The sequence below is a fragment of the Ziziphus jujuba genome, chromosome 12 (genome assembly GCF_031755915.1).
Source record: "Ziziphus jujuba cultivar Dongzao chromosome 12, ASM3175591v1".
Lineage (NCBI taxonomy): Eukaryota > Viridiplantae > Streptophyta > Magnoliopsida > Rosales > Rhamnaceae > Ziziphus > Ziziphus jujuba.
This window is the reverse complement of record NC_083390.1, coordinates 17901615-17915831: the sequence shown is the minus strand read 5'-3', so window position 1 is coordinate 17915831 and position 14217 is coordinate 17901615. Positions and strand designations below refer to the sequence as shown.

Here is a 14217-nt window from a genome sequence, read left to right as displayed (position 1 = left end):
TTTGATCTTAGACTTCTATTTTGTTGTTATTGAAGTAGATTTTAGTTCCTGGAAAAGATTTTAGTCCTCTACTTAATGATCGTAATGATTTCGTTTTTTAAAGAAAAGAAAGATTTGGTCCTTGACTCCATGGTTTTTTTTTTTTTTTTTTTTTTAAAGTGAGAAACTGAGAAAAAACACATTGACATAGAAAATTTTGGTTATGTACATCTAATGATTTTCGATACAGAAGAAAAGAGGCATTGACTGAGAATGTTGATTGTGGTATTCTTATGACTTTCAGTATAGAAGAAAGAAGGCTTGTGTAAGTTTGTTTTGGTTGCAGAGGCAAGAGAGTGAAAGATGTGTTTGGGAGAGAAAAAGAAAACTTTGTAAGGGAATGAAGTTTCATCTGATGTGAAAATGTATTCCATATGACATTAAATCATATGAAAGAGTATTGAATGGGTGGATACCGAAAGTATTAGAATTTTTTCCGTTACTATATATATGTATATCGTCCGCCATAGCATACATGTTTAATCATTCATATGTATATTTTCCAAAAGATAAGTACGTAAAAAATTTACACATAATCACTTAAAAATTCAAGGGCATACTATAAAACTAGAAAAGTAGAGAATGTATTAAATGCCTAATAATCGCTTAATTGGCTCCGATTCACAAAGTAGAAAACTTGTACAACATTTGAGAAATAATATGGAGAAAAGTGGAAACAATGAAAATTATATATAGTTAAACCTATATATATATATATATATATTACATGCTGAAAAGCCTGACCGTATTGAATTGTGATCGGACTTGTTTTTGCTTAACTGGAACAACAAAACAGAAAAGCTACACCTATATTATATAATATATAAACGATGGAAAATCTGAATGCACTGAATTGTAATTGAATTGGTTTTTGCTTGATGAATCATGCAATCTTGAGTACTGGACTTTCAATTTAATCAGGCAGCAAAAGTTTTCAGCATCAAAATATTAAATTTAAATATGAAAAAGAGGGTGCCCGAGAAGCGAGGAGTATAACAAGAGCCGCTAGCCAACCCTTTTCTTACATCAAAGCGGCGCAGCTCTACCATCAAACTTCTCGGAGGGCATTTTGGTCCAACGAGGAAATCATTCACGCGCCCCGAAGGCTCGGCGTTTCTTTTTTTGTGCCGCAGGGGAAAACGCCGGATTAAGACCCCCAAACTTGTTTTAAAGGGTTCGAAACGTCACCGTCCCGAGTTTAGGGTTTATTATTGCACGAGATAATTTCCATTGCCTTTCTCACCCCCGGATTGCCTTGCTGTTCAGGAGCATTTTATATTTAAACAATGTCTAAAGTGCTGGTGTTCTCGATGTGGGACAAAGGATTATATCAACGGCATTCTGTGTTTATGACTTGTTTGAGAAAAATGTCACCCCGTATAAATTATATTATACGGTACCTCAGGCTCATTATAAGACATATAATTTAAAGTATTATATTTCCTTTTAAGAATTGTAATATAATATATAAAAAATAATAATAATAAGGGATTATTTTGAGTTCAAAGTTTCAAATTGACTTGTGTGTTGTGTCTTTTCTTTTATTTTTTTTCCTTTTTCATTTGTTTTTTATTTCTTTCTTACATTATAATAAATTTATGTTTATATTTGGAATCCTCGAGAAAAAAAGAGGGAATTATTTGTGAACCCAATTTTTACTTCCAACATTCCCTTACATTTTTTGTTTGTTTTTTGTATGGCTGCAAAAGCGTGCAAGTAAAAATGAGTCCTTTTGCAATCCCAAATGCCATTTCTTCTGTCCTCTGCTCCTAACTGGGTTGTTGTTTCTCTTTACAATTACTTGACAGTACAAGGCTCCAAACAGATGAAACCTTCACCATACTTTATTTACAGTATTGAAGCATATCTCTCCATTTCTTCTCAATAGATTGAATGTGCTAGTAGGTTATCGCTTGGCCTCCAATTGCACAAAAGTAAAATCTTTGTATCAATATTTTAGAATGAACTTGGATGTGGTTGGAACAGTAGTTTTAGGTTGGATCCCGAATTCTCTATTCGTTTTTTTTGTATGTTTGTGTATATTTTTTTTATAAAAAAAAAATATTGATGGAAGAGATAATTACATGTAATCCCATAACTTACAACAAAAACAAGCAAAGAATCAATCCTTATCCTTTTTGGTTTTCCACTTTTGGTTTGAAAATTTTAGATATTTTAATAGCTGCTTATTATATATTATGCCTGTTTAAAAACTTTATTTAAACATTTAATAAAGAAAAACTAATAGTACTTTAGGTTGTTTATTTATTGTTTATAAATAAAGATCTATTCTAATTAATTTTCGATCAATTCAATATAATATATATGCTTACATAAATATAAAATATTGAGTTTTTATATTTTAATATGTACACAAAGAAAACAATTATATGCAATGACTGCACATGATATAGTGTAGTGCAGTAAAATATTAATAACCGAACACCTCTTGTATTTCAACAAATTAATTCTAAATAATCACTCTCACTATTTGATAGATATTCCTTTTTTTTTTTTTTAATTATCATATATACTTCAATTCATTTTATGATTTTACTACTCATATTATATCTATTTTTGTGTCCAAAAAAATAATAAATATATACCTTTCTTTTTTTAAAAAAAATATTCAAAATTATATTAAATAATTAAAAAATATATTTTATATAATTTTTCAAATATAATAATAATATCTAAAACGACCCGTTAATAAATTTTCTTCCTCAACAGCCGGTTCTGGGAAATTTCTACTTCATATAACATAGAATAAGGTTTATATTGAATTCAAATTAAACAATGAAGTTTCTAACTATATACATGCTGAAATATCTCATCGCATTGAATTGCATTTTTGATTTATTTTTGCTTGATATTAATTATGGACATACGTCTTGACTGAGACAATCAGCCAGCAGTGCTTGCCAAGCTTTTTCATGAAAATTTTGGGCATTGTTTATAAACTAGAGAAAGCAAAACTGCTATAGAATATTGTGAATTTATTGCATATGGAAGGAAAGGACTCATTGCATAGGATCCCCAAAGCACTTTCTCACTGATTTAGTGAGATAAGTGTTAAATTATCCTTCACAAAGACTCTTGATGTTTTTTCAAGGCTTGGGTACGAGAACATAATTGGAAAAAATAAAGGTTCAAGTTTAAACCACTCACAGTAGAGAGATAAAACCGCTAAAAATAAAAATAAAAAGGTATTTATTTATTTATTTTTATATAGGAATTCTTCGAACAATCTAATTTGACAAACCATCCAAACTAAATCTACTACAATTAATTCACCCAAAAAATTTACAAAAAAATCCACAATTTCCAAAAAATGAAGGCACGCTTTAAAACTTGAAAATTTTCTGAAACCTTTCTATTAGCAATTGATATTTATTGAAAGAGTAATACTAAAATAATATAACAAAATAATGTATTATTATCTTAAATAATGTTGCATATACCATTTAATATTATTATCTTAATAATGATAATTATACCAACTAATCTATCAAGAACTTCACCAAATAATATATATTATTATATTATTGGCTTACTTATTGGGTGTATTAAAATTTTAAGCTAAAATAAAAGCATGTTAGCGTACCACATCATTTACTAAACCAATTCATACTTCTAAAATCATTTTAAAATATTAATATAATTTGAATATAAATAAATAAACTTTTAAAATGATAAATGTATTAAATATAAGCTAATATAATAATAATAATAATAATAATAATAATAATAATATAATGGAAGATTTTTTAGTATTCCTAGCTTTATCTTATTTTGCTTAAACACATCAATTATTTGAATTGATTTGTAAAAGTCAAAATATATAGAATGTTGTATCTATATATATGAGGAAAAGTCTAGAAAACTGAACCCGAAAAACCAAATTAAACTGAATCGATTTGGTTTAAGTTTTGACCCAATACTTTATTTTTTATTCCTTTTTATTTCTTTAATTATTTTAAATTTTTTTAAAATATTATTTTTATTCTGAAATAATTTAAATTTGATTTTATTAATATTTTAAACTAAATAATTAAAAATCATTAAAATATATTTAATATATGATTAATTATAAGAAAAATATTTTTTAAAAAATTAATATGATCAATTCGATTTAGTTTGATTTAAAAAAACAAAAAAACCAAATTTGGTTAATGCAGATCAATTTATGCCCACCCCTAACTGTAGATGGCACCTCACAAATAGCCAAGTTAACATCTTGGTAGAACATTCATTATTGAAAAAGTTAACAAAAAACTACACTTTTCAATTTTCATTAACAATAGAAGAACATGATTGAGAAGAAAAGGTATAAAAAAAAAATAACATAATATATATTATAGAATTTTTTTATTTTGGCAAATATTAATTAATTGTTTAATTTGTTATTTTTTATACTAAAAACCTAGTGCAGAAAAAATAGACTTTTTAAAGTATCCAATTAATTCTTGCGGATCCCATAAACATTTCATTATTGGTGATAATAAATAGCATTCCTTTTTTACTTCATTGAAAAGAAAAAAAAAAAAGAAAAAAAAAAGCACTTTTTCCACATTATAATACATATATGATTTCTAGTAACTAGTCAGAATGGCCCATTATCTAAATTGGGCTAAACTGCACTCAATCAACAAAATGAGCACTTCTGGGCTAGACTTATGGGCTCTCAGTCTGCCAAATTTGGATCAAACCAATTGTTTGGACGATGTGGGTAACAGTGCTGACAACATTTGGAGGAAACCACGGACATGTATCATATGTGCATGAAACTGAGCTAAAACCTAGAAGTAGCTTCATCATGAGACTACTCATTTGAACATTAAGGGGGCAAAAGTCATGATTAGGGAAAATATTCATTATTCTATTTGGACCCTCTTTTCACAGAAAGAAGGAAGGGGCTGGTCATCATGTTCATGAGCTTGAATGCACTGATATTGGACACCCACAGACCACGCTGCAAAGTCACTCATAAATATTTCAAATTTTACGGCTGCTTCTTCTTCCCTCAACGTTCCACTTGGACCTCAAAAATCCCCTAGGTAATGGAGGAAACAACCCCAAAAATAAGAAGGGAAATAATAATAATAATAATAATAATAAATAAAAAAAGGCAATGGAATTTGCTGTCATTGTGCAAGCATTTTGTTTTCATAGTTTTTCGACGGGTTTTGTCATCATTGCTAAATATTTGTTATTATAATTTTTAGTCACAAGAAATCATAACGTTGTATAGTGGTTGTCAAGGTAAGAATTTTCTTTCTTTGAGCTCTTTAGTCATTAGCATATATAACTACTTGATGTAGACAACTACACCAATCGCTCAAAAGTCTCCTTCGTTTTTACTTTTATTTTTTTATTTTTTTATTTTTTTATTTTGTTTGGTCTCTTCAATTTCCTTCAATCTGCAAATCTTTTTTTTTCATTGATTTGTTTGTATAATTTGTTCAAATTTTCTATTTGAAATGAAATTTGGTTTTGCTTCCATTTGTATCAATATTTTTTCAATCTAAGATAATAAATAAGTATAAAGAAAATTATTTTAGATGGATTAGAATATAGAAAATCAATTAGGTTTTAAAAATATAAGTTTTTCAATTATTTAACATGGAAAAAAATAAAAAATTTGCGGATAGCATTGTTTAATTTATATTAAAGTGTCATTTGCTCATTAAAGACACACCTCAATTTCTACTATATTCTTTTAAGCTAGAATTATTTTTTTCATTTTAATTGTAATTTTCAATATAAAACTGATCTTTTAGCTATTTTTATTTAGTGTTGGCTTTTGACTTTTTGGTCCTTTTTATTTAGTATTGGCTTTTAGGTCATTTATTATTTAGTGTTAGCTATTTAATTTTATACTAGTACTTTGTCAGGACCCGCCCAAAGTTCCCCACCGGAACCCTAGACAAGTCCTGATCCCAGGGAAACCCTACCGGACCCTTCTGTGGAAGATCCGGCAGAACCTCCCCTAAGGGATGGACTTACCACAAAATTTCCTGCACTGAAAACACACTTCTATAATTGTTCCCTTATTCCTCCCACAGTACGACGAACTGGTTCCACAAATTTCAGCACTCCAAAATAAAAATACAGTAATCCAGTGCAATACAAATACATAAGTGTCCCATACAGTATACAGAGCTTTATGAAGTACTACAAAATACAGAATACAGCAAAAGTGAACGAAATATTACAACTGCAGTAAAAGAAGAACAAGGTACTGCGCGAACAAATACAGCGAGGAAGATCAAGTCCGCTCCGAGTGAACACCGACAACCTGGTACCTAGAGGAACGGAATTTAAGAGTGTGAGATGCTAATCATCTCAGTGAGCGACCCTACTACTCTACACTATCATACCACGGTAATAGGTATATAAATAATAATTATTTGGAAATAATAATGTCTCTCAAAACCCTTACAATTCTCTCAGTTGGAAAGGTTCCCCTTTTAAAACATTTTCACAAAACCCTTTATTCATATTTCCCGAAAACCAAGACATCAATTAAATACCAGAAGCGGTAACAATTATATTTTTCATTAACATTTTATTTTTAAAACACAGTTCTGAAAATAATTTGATGCACCCACTATATACCAGTGGCGCCAACAGTACCCAGCGTCCCAAGGTACCGCCAGACAGGAGGTTATAGAAAGAAACCGGCATACGGTCGCGTGGCGTCCCACTGCGCCGCTGCTAACCTGGTGTCCCGGCCAAAGGGGGGTGGCCGCCCTCTCCGATGGCATCCACAGGACACTCTCATAATATCAACCGCGCGCTACTCACACCCACCTGCGCGCTAATCACATCACCTGCGCGCTAATCACACCCACCTGCGCGCTAATCACAACCGTGTGCACACTAACCATATCACATATACCATATCACATAATCAGAACACCAGTACGTGCACGGTGCATCTAAAAATTATAAAATCCATAAATTTAAATCATAAAACAAATTTCACATTTTTCATAAGCATAGCGGGCATAATCCATCCGCTTGAACCGGGAAATTCTCCACAATTTCCTTATAATCCATACCATAAATTCCATGATTTTCAAATCCACCAACTCCCAAATCCATCAATTCAAATATCCACATTTTTTCCAAGCATAAATAATTTCTCAAAATATCATAATCAAATCCCATAATATTTTATGGGCATATTTCATAAAAATTGAAATCACCAACATAACCAAATATTTTCCTTGAAATATTTGAAAATCAAATCGTACCCAATTTACCATTAAAACCACACCAATTTCAAAATCCTCAAATCCATAAAATAATTTCACATGGCATACTTTTATAAAATGCACATTTTCTTAAATCCAATAAATTCATAAATAATTCTACAATAAATCCAATAAATATTTGGCACATAGAAATTAAATTCCAAATATTTAATTCACACATAATATATTCATCAATTAAATTCCCCAAATTAATTTGAAGGTGGGTCACTCACCTTGTGCACGTATCTCAATCAAGATCCTCCGCAGGATCGACTCCGCTACTTGCACGTGCACCTAAAACATCCACAGTACCAAAACCACAAATATTAATATTTTATTCGGGTAATCCCCAACTGGGTACCCGGGGAGCGAACACCAAACGATAACTAAAATTTACGAATTATATACCGAATCGAAGCTCGAGTGATGCTAATCACAGATCCGGTCTTAATTTCCGATGATCGTACCCGACGGGGTCGGAATTTTATCGGGAAGCTTTTCGGGTTTCGGCTCCGCAATTCTCCCAAACCGTCGCGAATTGGTGGAAACGAAAGTCGGATTTGGGTTCAGGAGGTCGAACACTGCGGACTGGAGCTGGCCGGAATTTTCGGGGTACTCGCCGGAACAATAATTTCCGGCGGGCCGCCACGTCACCGGCAACCGTCGCCGGAACAGTAATTTCCGACGGTGGCCGTTTGCTGTGAAATTTTGCAGATTTGTAGATCGTGAGGAGAGCAATCCAACGAGACCGACGGTGAGCAAAACGGAGGTCGGACGGCGGAGAAATCACCGTTTGAAGATTTTTGACCCCTCGCCGGAAAACGCTCCGATCCCGGCGCGTCGGTGGTCCGATGGTCGTGCTTTTTGGTGGGTAGGCCAGACTTGAGGAGAGGATCAAGGCTGTCAGGCGCGTGTACTGTTTATCGGCCGGAATAGTGCCGATTCGCGGTGGCCGGCGGTGGAGGGGAAAAATCGCCGCCAAACTTCGGACGTCCGATCCGGGCGCGTCCGGCGGCCGTTCGCCGTGAAATTTGGAGGTTTTGCCGGAAATGAGGTGGGCAAGCTTTCTGTCCGGCGCGTGTACAGTAACTCGGCCGGAACAGTGACAAAATCCGGTGGCCGGCGGTGGCTCTTTCTCTCTCCTCTCTCTCTTTCTCTCTCTTCTCTCTCTTTCTCTCTCTTCCCCGAGTGTTTTAACAAATAAAACCCCTACATGACACTGTTCATGCCACGTGGACCAATCAGAAACTGACACGTGGCGTTTCACTGTTCACCGACCCAAAAAAAATATTAAAATAATACGGTATCCGGTAAACTTCAAACGTCCATAACTTTTTAACCGGATGTCCGATTTAAGCGTGCCGCTAGTCTATGAACTCGTATCGACGAGTACTTTACAACCATACAAGAGTCAACTCACAATTACATCACAAGAAAAAGTCAACTCCCGGCACCTTTTAGACAGTTTACACTTCAACTTGTTTTGCCCATAACTTTCAAACCGTAGCTCCGTTTTCGACGTGCTACTAGTCTACGAACTCAGGGCGTCATGCACTTCGCCACGGTACCCTGGTCAACTCGAAATTCCCACCGAGTCAAAAAGTCAACTTTGACCCCTTCGGTCAACGGTCAACCTCGGTCAACGTGCACGGATTCCGGTGCGATTCGGGACGGGGTGTTACATACTTGGCCATCTATTTTATTGGCAATAACTTTTATTTTTAATTTTTTTTGGCATTATTCTTATTTATCTTTTCTTAATTGATTAATATCTTTTGATCATTAAAGCATTAAAATATTCTTAATTGTTTTTATTATACAATTAAATACAATTGTCTAATTTTATTTTATTTTCTCAATTATTATTATTATTATTATTATTTCTATTTCTTTCAATTTAGAAGGTTTATTTTCTCAATTATTATTATTATTATTTTCTCAATTGTTATTATTATTATTATTATTCATTTTAGAAGGTGGTACGCTTGTACAATCAAATTTTTTTTTCAATAGTGGTCCAGTATTAGATTTTTTTCCAATACCTGCCAAAAATATATATATATATTAAGTAACAAACTTTGGTTAGTGTTTGTGGGAGCTAGATAGGTATAAACAATCTTAGTTTGCACGTAAATGTATTTCATATAGTACTCACTCATTCACTGTTTTTAGGCTTTCGTAGTGTATGGGAAAGCATGGAAAAGCCATTTCCCAAAAGATTTGGTGTAATGTGAAGCATGTGAGGGAGGGTTTGTGATCTCTAAAAAAAAATTATAAAAATAAAATATAGTAATAATTATAAAAAAAATATAAATAAATAAACAAAAAAAAACTTATTCCTAATTTCATGCCAGAATTTATTGAAATACTTGAGGTGGATTCTATATTCAGTATGTCCATCAATCCTTATCAACTTGAAAGGGTCACAAATAAGAGAAGGAAACAATAAAGATGAGAGAAAACAATAATTGGAAGTCTAGGAATTGGAAGCTTAGTGACTAGCTATGTACACAAAATTCCTGAATTATAGGGAGGAAATATAGCCTTAAAAGTCATCAAATTTGTAAGTTTTTAACCCAAAAGTAGGATGAAAATCTTTAATCAAACTCTTTTTTTTTCTGCCACAATCTAATCAAATCCAAGACTACCCCATTTCTCCTTAAGCATTAATATTTATTTGTTTGTTAGCTTGATTGATCTAATAAGTACATTAATACATATTTTGGTAACAAGTAATATTACAAAGAATAAGCCTAGACATTAATTTTTTGATTCAAAAATAAATAAGAACTACATATAAAGAAACTAAAAGATAAGTTAAATTCAATACAAAAATTGATGAAATAATATCACATTGTTCGCAAATCACAATCACTTAAATAGTATTGGTAAGCATCTCTATATATGTAGTATTATGGTTGAGTAAGTCTTTTTCATATAGATATGGATGTACATACATAAATACATATATTTACCCAAAAAAGGAAGAAAAAAAAAATAGTCACATGTAATATACATATACCCGCTTATGATATGAGATATACATTAATCCCTCTCGATCCCACTTTCTAATAGTCAGATGGTAATTGAATGTTTATTTCATTTGTTTGCTTACCTCTTCACAATCCATTTCGATGTATTACATACCTTAAAATGGATTTTAGTTAAAGAACTTTAGTTAGTTAAATTAATATTTGACAAACCCCCAAAATCACATTTGTTTTTTGCCTATTTTGTTTCATGGCCTAAAACGATCATGACTAGTTGATATTGACTATATATGTATAACAGTATTTAAATGTTTGTACTATGTGAACATGAAAGTTAACTAGACCTTAGCTCCATGCAAAAATTTCTAATTTCTATGAAAACTCATATTTCAACCGTATTTAATTAGGTTCAATTTTTCTTGGCCCCATCTGGCCCACCATAGGATGTGCTTTGTTATGTGAAATTTCGATACATGCCAAAAATGAAGATGCTAAGATGATATTGACGGTTTGATTATGTAGACCTTGAATATGTGTCATACACATACACATCGATCAAACATCAATGCATTGGATTTCTTGAGCTGGCCGGAAATGTATGCCTTTGTAATTTACACAGATTATTTGGCATCTTTGGCCCCACATAGACGTACAATAAGCTCTAATTAAAACCATGCCAAAAATCGAGCAGGCCATGGAAAATATTGATTTGATTACTGAATCTTCATTTTGTTAGACTTGTGTGAAGTCCAGCCGCACCATCCACAGCCACCATTTTTGACACACCGACAGTCACCATTCTTGACAATGTCCATTGCTGCACCGAAAATGGATTGATCAATAATTGTGGGCTAAGCTGTTGAAGATTGTGGAGCAAGCTCAATATTATCCCAAGTGAGGAATATTGAGAGAAAACTCAGAGAGAGAGAGTGTTTAAGTTCCAGAGAGAACTTGAGAGAAGAGTGAGCAATTCCAGAGAGAATTTGAGAGTGTAGAGAGAGGTTCCACGTGAGAATCCTCCATGAGAGAAGTTTTTATTTTTTGTATTCTATTTCTAAGAGATTAATAGAATTCTTTTATTTTTCTTCTCATATTTCTTCTCTAAAGTGGTCAGAGAACCACAACAATTTGTTCCAAAAATAGAAATAAATATTTTTAAAAAAAATTTGGTTTTCCAAAGGAGATTGGAGAAAAATCAAAAGATATATATATATATATATATATATATATTAATCTAAAGATATATTAGACTTGGAAGAAAAAAACACTTTCTTTTTTTTTAAATAGAAAAAATAAATGATAAGACTTTCTTTCTAACGGCATGCTTGTTTTATCTAACGAAATGTTGTGAGGACTTGCAATATACTCATATAAAAATATTATTCTTTTTCTTGAATTTTTAAAATTCCATTTACTAGATTTCTTGTATATACATATATATCTATATCACCAAAATTTTCAATAACTTGTAGAGTTGTTTAATAGAAAAATGTTATATATCGGACTCGTAATTGTCAAAATGTTTCAGAGATGTTAAATATCCTTTTGTTATTTTCAAATAACAAAAAAAAATAAGATGAATTGTTCTAAGTTAACAAAAAATAAATTTATGTAACATTAAATATTCATCTATATAACATTAATATTATGTTCTTGTATATAATTGATATATAATAATTCATATTCAACGTATATATTTTCATGCACGGGAACCCCCTTTTTTTTTTTTTTTTTTTTTTCAATGCACTAGACTTATTTATTATATTTGTTTGTTTATTCTTTTATGTTGGGGCGGGGGAATATGCACTAGCTAGCTAGACTTAATTTAAAAGGAAAATGGAGGATAAGTTGAAAGGGTTACAAATAAAAGTCCAAATATCAAACTCACTATAGATTTTTTGGACTATTTATGATTCAAGGGAGAACAATTAACAAAAGAAACTTTACTTAATTTGTAAACTAGAGACCATGATTAACTAAGCTCCTCATACTCTTCAAAACTAACTTTTCAGTGAAAACATTTCATATTTTCAAGAAATCCAACCAGTAAGTATCTTTAAAGAACTTATCAACTAAATTGAAAAAATAATAATTATAATAAATTAAGGAGGGCTTCATTTTATACAACATCCTGTTGAGAGAAAATATAGATAGGTTGTAAAGTGAAAAAAAAAAAAGGAATAAGTACTTATAATTACAAACCCATTTGGGAAAATGGGTATAAGCAAAAAAGTGGGACGATGCTAATTAATCGGGAATTTGTATAAAATGATATAGGAGAAGAAATTAATAATCTTTTGAAAAGACAGATGATGAAGACAAAGAGATAAGCATAATTTCAATTTCTAAATAAAAAAATTCAGAGGCTGTGAGCAGATTGGAATGCCAAATGATGTAACATGATAGAAAACTACAGCAAAGGTGTATAACAACAAAAATTAATGAAAAAAAAAATGATGGATAGAAAGAAGGAGATAGAATCAAAATGTGCCGAATGGGCCTCTAAAATTATACAATCATAAAGATAAGACCAATCACCCTACACCCACCAAATGCTTCAGTTTCTTTCATACACGTATTATCCAATCCAATAGCACTCCAAAATCAAAATCTTAATTTCATAATTTGGCTTTAAATTTTTAAGGTCATTTTCCTACCACCCTCTTGCTCGTTTACAACACTTTGTGCACAATTTGGCCACTAGGATTAGAACTTTCTGAGGACCCCCAAGAAAAACTCACATAGCTTTCAGTGTGATTAAGCAAAAAAAAAAAAGTTGGACATATTTGGATTTAGAATCAATCTTATAAATTTGAGGAAATTTCTCCTAGTCTCAAACGTCCTTGTTATCCTAATCGCCCAAATCGTTTGTTTTTGTGACAACCATGAATTTTTTGACAATTTTAAATATACTCGTATAAGACTTGCAATTTGCCACTAAACTACAATCATCAATGTATTCCTTTAAACCCATAAAAATGAAAAATAAAAATAAAAATCGTCCCACTAAAACAAAAGGCCAAATAGAAAAAGGGTCCCAATTTTCTCTTCCATTTACCCCCAAACCAAAATTGATTCCAAAACCTAAGAATTTGATGAATTGATTGGATCATTTGCCCCATTGGGGTCCCATTACAAGAAGATTATAATGATGTAATTTTCCAAGTGTCTTTTTTTAGGGGGGTGTCCACAAAATGAACCAACTGAGAGCATATGAACCAATTTTATGATATATGCACAGATTAAAGCCAAATAGTAGTGTCTTTATCAACAGCTATATATGAGTTGGGCATTCTCTATGTTCCAAACATGGAGCTATATTGTTCATCAAGTAATTGAGAAAGTTTAAAGATTTGTAACATCTTCATTAATAAGCTAGCTTTATGCATGATAAGATTTGTGAACATGGAATTGAAATCAGACATTTCTTGAAAAATAAGCATTTCACATTTAAAATATAATAATGTTCTAAACAGGTCACAGCGAGGAGAGAGAGAGAGAGAGATGACTTGGAATTGTCTTATTGCGTTTGATATGTCGGGAATAAATGATGTAAAATAGGGCCTACAAAACGACCCAAAAATTTTTGCACAAAAATTGTAAGGATTGGTTTTGGAGTTGTTGAAATCAGGTGGAACCTACCCCGGGTCCCACCACATTTTGCACCATTATTATTGTTTTTCTTTTATATTATGCTTCTGTTTTTATTCCCTGGAATCTTTAATCATTTTACATAATTTAAGCTCATCCCTGATGTTTTTTTTTGTTTTTTTTTTTTTTTTTTTTAATCTAATACGTACATTTAATTTTCCTACCACAAACCACTTGCCGTGTTTTTTTCCTTCTATCCAGCTTTTTAATTATAACGGCTATTTTTTCACATCTAACGGCTATGAAACACCCCCATTAATTTTTTTTTTCTTTCTTAC

General features: G+C 31.6%; 1 long non-coding RNA gene across 2 annotated transcripts; it reads right to left on the bottom strand.

The window, feature by feature from the left end:
• Positions 1-6054: 6054 nt before the first annotated feature.
• On the bottom strand, positions 6055-8440 carry LOC132800315 (uncharacterized). 2 transcript variants are annotated; one of them, XR_009635348.1, is made up of 3 exons: positions 7707-8440; positions 7532-7592; positions 6055-6344 (listed from the first exon to the last, which is right to left on the bottom strand). It is a non-coding gene; the product is annotated as an uncharacterized LOC132800315 (long non-coding RNA). The 2 variants fall into 2 exon arrangements; XR_009635349.1 differs by lacking the exon at positions 6055-6344 and adding an exon at positions 6403-6921.
• Between the last annotated feature and the right edge of the window lie 5777 nt (positions 8441-14217).